Source organism: Dioscorea cayenensis, chromosome 9 (assembly GCF_009730915.1).
Source record: "Dioscorea cayenensis subsp. rotundata cultivar TDr96_F1 chromosome 9, TDr96_F1_v2_PseudoChromosome.rev07_lg8_w22 25.fasta, whole genome shotgun sequence".
Taxonomy (NCBI): domain Eukaryota; kingdom Viridiplantae; phylum Streptophyta; class Magnoliopsida; order Dioscoreales; family Dioscoreaceae; genus Dioscorea; species Dioscorea cayenensis.
The window spans coordinates 5,722,492-5,731,141 of record NC_052479.1 but is presented as its reverse complement, the minus strand read 5'-3'; positions in this window follow the sequence as shown (position 1 = coordinate 5,731,141).

Sequence of the window (8,650 nt, the reverse complement as noted above, 5' to 3'; positions counted from 1 at the left end):
CAAAGGCAGCCACATCTTCATTTCCTTCTCTTTGTGAAAATTGCAAGACGTCTCAAAGATACGTTGATGAAGAGAAGTTTTATAGCCTACCACATAAACATGTGCCCGGACATGTGGCCTCAAGTGAAGAGTGTTGTGACCGCGTTTTGTGAAAAGTACTGTAGCAAAATTATAGTTCATGCGCCCACGTGGAAATTCCTTCAGCCCACGCGGGCGCGTGGAAAATCCACATGGGCACGTGGGGGCACGTGACATACACTGTCTAAGGCCTATAAATAGCCGTTTTTCCCTATTCGTTATCATCTTTTGTGCGGCTCTTGAGGGATGAGATGGCTAGGGTTTGGAGAGGAGGTCTTTTCGGCTTTTGTGGCGCTTTGTCACCAACTTTGATTGATTCCTCCTCCGTCATAGCATCAAGGAAGCCACCGGTGAACCTAGCTTCGGAGTGGGTCCTTCAAGACGTCGAAGCTCTCCATCAAGGCCATCAGTTCATATATAAGGGGGTTTATTTCTATGTTTTTAATGTACTTTCATTCATTGATGGTATGTTGCTCCATGGAGAGCTAAAACCCTAGAGGGTATTTGGGCTTGTGAACCCTAGGATTCTCATCTTTTGTGGATTTGCTTAGTGTTTCTATTTAATCCTAGTTTGATTATGTTTTAATCTTGATTGTCTAATGCTTTCTTGCCTTATTGATCTTTTGGTTATTTGGTTTGCTTGATTTGTTACCTTGGTGAGAGAGAAGTCTCCATTAGGGTTAGAATCTCAAGATTGAAGAAGGTTGAGAGGGTGAGTCATGAGATAGAGAGCATCCCCTTTCCCCTGCGATTGGTGTATTCTATCTCCATTCCCTAAGCTCTATGCAACCATATTTGGTGTGAGGTGTGAGATTGAGAGATTTCTATGCCAGGACCTTGTAGTGTGTTAGGATCTTTCATCAGGAATTAGGGTTGGATCAATCTTTAGGAATCGGATACACCTCTTGAAATCCCTAGAGTGTTTTACGGTCATATGTGGTGTGAGGTGTTGAGATTGAGCGATTTCTCCACCGGGACCTCGTAGGGGACTAGTATCGGTGATCTGGAGGCAGGATCCGATTATTTTTCGATTTCCATGACTTAACTTACTCATCATAGAAACACTTTGCTTATCCGGTACCTAATACCTGAATCCTAGGGGGAGCATTGCCCGAATACCCCACTTTTACTGATTGAGATCTCCATCCATTTAACCCTTGCATAGTCATCTTCGGTATTCATTTCTTAGCACATTAGATCACCACACCTTTCCATTTATCATTAGGATACAAAGCAGAGAAGAAGTTAGTACTAGTAGCCCTGTTCCCTATGGATTCGACTACCCGACTCACCGAGTATTTTATTACTTCGACACCCATGCACTGCGGTTTACAAGCATATTCGGACGTGTCACTCACCCTCTCGACACTCTCCAACCTTGCTTTGTCTAACCCTCATGGTGTGTGACAAGATCCCCTTGCGTATATCCCGCAAGTGCAAAAGTAATGAGTGTGACAAGATCCCCTTGCTTTGTCTAACCTTGCTTTGTACAACCTTGCTTTGTCTAACCCTCATGGTTTGTCGAATTAATAATCCTGGGTGAGCGGGTATCGAATCCACAGGGAGTAGGGAATAAAAATAATTAATTCGATTCTTAGCTATGTAAAAGATCAATGATAATGAGTGTGACAATGATTCAATTCTCAATTGTAAAAGCAACAAGTAAGAGAGCAAAAGTAAAGAAGGGGGTAAGGCAATCGATAAAGATGGGGTGCCCGGATAATGCTCCACCTAGGATAATTGTTTCAAGTGCAAAAACCCTCTATTATGCTTCCTAATCAATGCAATGGTGAGTCGTGGAAATCCTTAATTACATACTCCCAAATCTAAGGTCAACTATGCCTAACTCTATACATGTCCCGGAGGAGAAATTGAACAATCTCAACACCTCGCACTCACATAGAGTTGGGATGAGCTCTAGGGATTCCAAGTGATAAATCTCTTCCAAATTATAGACCTAACCCTTTGGTCCAGGTGGAAGGTCCCTAACCACAATTGAGCCCTAGATACTAAGATCACCTCAACGCTTCACTCCGTTGCACGCGTAACTAAGCCCCAGCGGAAGTTCATCCCTTAGACCATTCACTCTATTATGGCCGCAAAGAACTCGAGGAACGGAGGTAGAATCTATCACGCCCGGAGGGGAAAAGGGGACGCCCCTGCACTCCTCGATTCACCCTCTCAACCCTCTCCAACCTAGCTTTGTCTAACGCTCGTGGTGTGTCACTCACTCACAAGGTTACCAACAAGAACTCTCAACCCTAGTGTTACTCTAGGGCAATTGTTAATACAATCAAGCATTCAAGGTTGGAACTCACAATAAACATCAATTTATTGAAAGCATAATAAAGAGGTTCAAAGAACCAAATAAATCATAGGGTTCACCATTACCCGAGTGCCCACTAGGGGTTTAGCTCTCCATGAAGCTAAGTACAATCAAAGAAATAGAATGTAAAAGCAATGAATCCATAAAGAAACCCCCTCGATAATCGTGTCAATGGTCTTTTGGAAAGTCCTCTACTCGTCGTCCAAGGATTCCCTCGTCCGGCATAGGATACGCCTCGACAGAAGCTCCCCTAACAACCTTCTTCCTAAGGAATGATGATGTCAGAGCCATAGAACCTCTCCAAAACCTTGGTCAATACCCCTCGAAACCCTAGCTGAAGCCCTCTCTCAAGTTGGGGAAAAGATGGAGAAAAGAATCCCAAAATCGGGGCTAAATCGGCTTTAAATAGGGCTGGAATCGGGAGACTATATGGGCGTGGGTGCTCCTCGCGCCCGTGCGGAATTTCCACACAAGCGTGGATAATTTCCACACGCCCGTGTGGATTCTCTGTTTCTCTGGTTTCTCAGCCGGCTGTGAGCAGTGCTGCTATAGTATATGCTATAATGTTGCTACAGTGCTCTGCTACAGTATTCAACATGAATAGCTTCCCAATTCCATACTTTCATCGGGGTAATGCAAACGGGCACACGTTCACATCGTGGATCACTTGCTTCTTTAATGGTGTACACGTTGGTGGAGCTCTTGTTCTATGTGCATAAGTCGGAATGCTCGAATGTGACTGCCTTTGAGCCCCTCCAAATGGATGTGCCCACTCGAATACAAGGAGGTTGGGACCCACTCTAGCATCTCACACCTGACCTATGTCTTCGCGTTTGAACCTTAGCAAGATTTCCTCCAAAATTGGTGCATTATGATCCACATTGGACTATTTCCTTCATACTCGGGATCACAACCCTAGCTGTATAAAAGTAACATAAAAACACACATATTAGTGTAAAAACCCGAGAAAAGTAATGCTCAACATAAGGAATAAACGCTTCGCATTTGTATCACTCAAGCACTTATCAAACTCCCCCACACTTAAGCTTTTGCTTGTCCTCAAGCAAACATTAAAACATTCTGTGCATTAATGAAGAAAATATTGAAAGTGCTTGGCCTTAAGTTCACCATGGTATACAACGAAAGTATTCTACAATTATGGAAAATTTCAACACTAAATACGAAAAAATCAATGCTCTAGCTAAAAACTTGAATCAAAAAGGACAACAAACCCAAATTTCGTGTATGTGTGTGAACTCAATCAAAACAACCCAAGGTATACTCCTCAAAGTTCTAAGTGCAAGGGACTTATTTATCTACAAAAGTGACAACAATTTCAAAGATGGTAGTAGCTTCACACATCCTCTGAGCTATCCCTTTCCAAAACAACCGCTAAGGTGGCTTTCACACTTTCGAGGTGGTAGCTCTTTCTACCCGAGTGGTAGCTTTCACTCATCCTATGAGATAGCTCTTTCTCTCATTAGGGCATAACTAGTATCCGACTTTTGAGAGTAGCTTCGTACTTCATAGGTGGTAGCTCTTTCCACCCAACAAACATAAATAAACAATAAAACTATTTTGTCCCTTCTTTTCATTTTCACCATTTTTTTTAGAATTTAGCACAAGAAAATAAACCTAACTAGTCCCTTTAACATCGAACATGAGTTTCCAATAGAGTTCAAAGAGTGAGTAGTGCACTAAGTGTAAATCGGGCAAAAATTCCTATAAATTCCAACAAGAACTAGAGCATGAAAACATTCAATGTTAACAATTCTCCTAGACTTAAGAATACAATCATTGCAACTAAAGTGAACTGCCATTGGCTATGTGAGCATATATCAATCAAGAATAATAGAAAAGATGTGCGCATTATGAAACTCCCCCCCACACTTAAGTTGTACATTGTCCTCAATGTACACATGCAAGCTCACTCAAAATATATATATCATTCAAAAGCAAATGTGGGAGAACCAATCAAAACAATACTCCTCTGACTCCTAGTGTTGGATTTGATGAAGCTAATTCCATGGGAGTAGTGTTCCGACGGGTTGAGAGGCTTACACGGCCAAGTGCCTCAGCACCTTAGCCGTGCCCATGACTAAGTGTCAATTCCCAAGAAGACAAGACCATCTGCACGCATACATGAGGGGGTTCAGTGAAGCTCAATAAAGACAAAATAACTCGAGTGTATATAAAAGATGAAGCAATGAATACAACTCGATGATGCGAAAAATGAAAATAAACTCAGAAGAAGAATACTTTCTAAGTGAACAAGTCTAAAAACAAGAAAAATAAAATAAAATACAAGAAAGTAAAGGAGAAGTCAAGTGTCAGTGCTGCTCTCAGGCTCCTGTACTGCTGCTGCTGCTGGAGACACATTCGGTGGGTCCACCGGTGCTGGGGTCGAGGATGGAGATGCTGGAGGAACTGAGGGGGCCTGAGGACGTCTCGCTCTAAAATTTGCTATAACACGTCGAAATGTGCCATGGACTCTGTGTACTGAGTAGCCTGCGTAGCCCTAATCTCGGCAACATCAGCTCAGACCACCCCTATAACATTCTCGAGCCTCTCAAAGAGATCATTGGCTCGAGATGGTGAAAACATACACACTGGGGTGGCTCCTCTGCTACTAGAGATGCCTCGGTCTTCATCGTTGCTGGCTGAGGCTCGGGAGCTGGTTGAGAAGCATCGGCTTCATCACCCTTATCATCGGCTATCTATGGAGCTGGTAGTACTAAAGCAAAAACCCCTATCCGAACCCTGCGGACCATGCCCATCAACCGAATAGTCTCTAGACTCAGGGGAACAGGTACACTCATCTTCTTGACCCCGCGAATCGAATCAAAGAGACCCATGCCCAGCACTAATCTCGTAATGTAGGGGCCCGAGAAGGTCGCTCCCAGTCTAGCATAGTGTCCATGATGTCTGATGTACTCTGCCAGGATGTGCCCTAAGTGAATCGGTACGCGCTGTAACATCGTGTACAAGTATAGTAGCTCCTAACGACTAAGGACACCAGTGCTATCACCACACCCATTCACCGACCTACTCATAATGGCATGCAAGTATCTGTATGTAGGTCGGGAAAGGCACGTGGCCTTAGACACCCCCGGCTCGTACAGACCTTGATCACATAACACTCTGTAAGCTCTCTGCGGGGTCAAGGTTCCGGGTGTCGATCGATAGCGTGCATATTCCTCTGTATCTTTGAATGGCTCCTCGTACAAGCCAAGTAGTACTGAAAACTGTGTAATGCTCAAGCTATGGTGGTGTCCAAATACTCTGAACTGAATGGTGTCCACACTGTCGAAGCTCGCATACGATCTATTATACTCGAATGATGATAGCACCTCCAGTGCAAACTCTCGGATGACTGGCTCTCTAATCGTCAGCAACTGCCACCAACCACCTTCTGAAACGAGATCCTCAATCTCATCAGCAAACTCATCTACCTACTGCAGATCTCGCAATATAGTCGTGTCTAAGAATTGAGTCTGCCCAAAACGGAGCCATGACAGGCGCTCATAGCGAACCTGATGCTCTAGAATTACAAACTGCATGCCCTCGGGCTCAGGAGATGACTCATGTGGTCTCTTATCGGCTTGCTTCTTTGACCTAGGTGCCATAATCTGCAAGATTTAAATGAAATTGATCAAACAAGTTGATAAACCAATGCTGCAGAAATCCACACGGTCGTGTGGAATTTCCGCACACCCGTGTGGATCCATGGGGTGTGAGAACCGCACGGCCACGCTTCAACAATCCAAAAACATAACTTAATAGTATTTCAAACTTGGTTCTAAACATAAATCGTCTTTCCAATTGAAGAAATGAAGCATTATTAACCAGGTTAATCGATAGAAATCATGATTTGGCAAGGATGATACTTACTCGACGCGATGGAGTGAGAAAATGAAGAACCTGTCAGAAAACTTCACTAAAATCCCACCAAATTAGCACTCTGAACTCGGAGAATACCGTGAGAGTGTTTTTAGGTGAATAGAAATCGTGAAGAGGGAGAGGAACTATCCTCTTTTAAATAGAGCCCATGACTTTTGGCGTTCTGTGCATCCACACGGGCGTGTGGAAATTCCCCACGCCCGTGCGCCTCACTTCAAAAGCACTACAGGGGCGTGCGCACGCCCCTGTGCTCTTTCATGAAAACGCTCCTTTGACTCTGACTTCTCTTGCACGGGCGTGCGGAAAATACCCACGCCCGTGCCGCCGACCCATAGTGGTAGCCACACGCCCCATTTGGCTTCCCTAGACATCCGAGAAGAATACTAATTGTTTCACACACCCGTGCAGAAATTCCCCATGGGCGTGGACATTTGCATGCCAAACTCACATAGGCAGCCGCACGCCCCTGTGTCTTCTTGGGATGGATAGAACTCATCTGTAGAGTTTCACACGGTCGTGCGGAAATTACCCACGCCCGTGCGTGATTAACAAGGTTACTCAAAGGGGTGAGTCCACGCCCTGTGTGCTCTCGGGAAAATCTACCCAACTCTGCAGGAATTCACACGCCAGTGCGGAAATTACCCACGGGCGTGTGACAGTCGCATTGTCGTTCACAGGGGTAGCCGCACGCCCATGTGCCTTCTCAGGATGAGCTCGTAGTGCAACCCCCACCGGCGTGTGGAAATTCCACACGCCTGTGTGTTTTCTCTGGATGACTTAGAAAAATCTGCAGGCTCTGCAAAAAATTTCTGAACATGTTTACACACTCAGAGCCTGCCCTATTATGCAAATTTTACTAGTGAAAAATATGAAATAGAGCTCAAATGACCAAACTTTCTCCAATTCCTCATAAAACATACGATGAATTTTAAAAATCCACAACAAAGTCGCAGCGCAAGCATCTAAAAATTATGACACCAACACTTAACAATTTATTCATGCAAACAAACCAAACTAAAAGATGAGAAAACAGTAAACACTTGGGTTGCCTCCCAAGAAGCGCTTGTTTAACATCACGTAGCTTGACGTATCTTGTCTTTCCTCACGGGGGTTCATGAATGAAAGTCACCCTCTTACCCATGACTTGAAAGCATGATGAGCAAAGTCTCTTGAGGGTAGAGGGTGTATTATCGGGCTTCAGATTGCCTAGCAATGGTTTATCCAACTTTCTTGGTTCATGTATATCTCCAACAGTCTTGGAGCATTTTCGATGGCGTCTCCTAGCCCTCTTGATTTTCTGGAGCACCTTCTTCAATATCCCCGGGGTAGATGTTACTTCTTCAGTCGACCCAAGCATCATTACTTCTTCATTGCTCTCCTCTTGGTCGAACAAACCTTCATATCGATCTGGGTTCAACATTTCCTACATGTATTCATCAACAAGCTCATTAGTAGTGTCTAGAAAATACAAAGTCTCATCAAAATTGAGAGAATACCGCATGGCTTCAGCAAGGCGGTAAGTGAGTTTGTCATCTCCAACTCTCAATGTGAGCTCTCCGCAGTCCATGTCAATCAATGCTGTAGAAGTCCGCAAGAACGGTCTCCCAAGTATCAAGGGTACATCCGCATCATCATCGACATCTACCACTACAAAGTCAACCGGAAAAATGTACTTGCCCACCTTGACAAGCACGTCTTCAATGATATCTCTCGGTTGTCACACCATTCGGTCCACCAATTATAAAGTCATCTGAGTAGGCCTAGGCTCTCCTAAGCCTAGCTTTTGGAAGAAAGTGTATGGCATGACGTTGATACTTGCCTCTGAATCTGCCAGTGCCATTTCCTCACCTAAGTTACCGAAGTTACACGGAATGATGAAGCTTCCTGGGTCTTTCTTCTTGTTCGGGATGTTCTTTTGCAGCACCGCCGAGCATGAAGCATCAAGCACCACTGAAGCACTCTCCTCCAACTTCCTCTTGTTAGTCAACAAGTCTTTCGGGGAACTTTCGCATACTTAGGCATTTGAGCTAATGCCTCTACAAAAGGAATGTTGATGTGGAGTTGCTTGAATAAACTCGAGGAACTTCTTATCATGTTCATCCCTTTGGTCATTCTTCAATCTAGAAGGATATGGGATTCTTGGCTTGAAAGGTGGGGATGCCACCTCTTTCTCTTTCTTTGCTCCCTCCTCAACCTCTACAACCTCGGATGCGTGTTTATTCGGCTTCTCACTCGGAGGCCTCCCTTCAACCTCACGACAACTTCTCAAAGTTATCGCCTTCACATGTTCTCTAGGGTTGGTTTCCGTATTGCTTGGTAAACTTCCATGTGGCCTTTCGAAGAGAG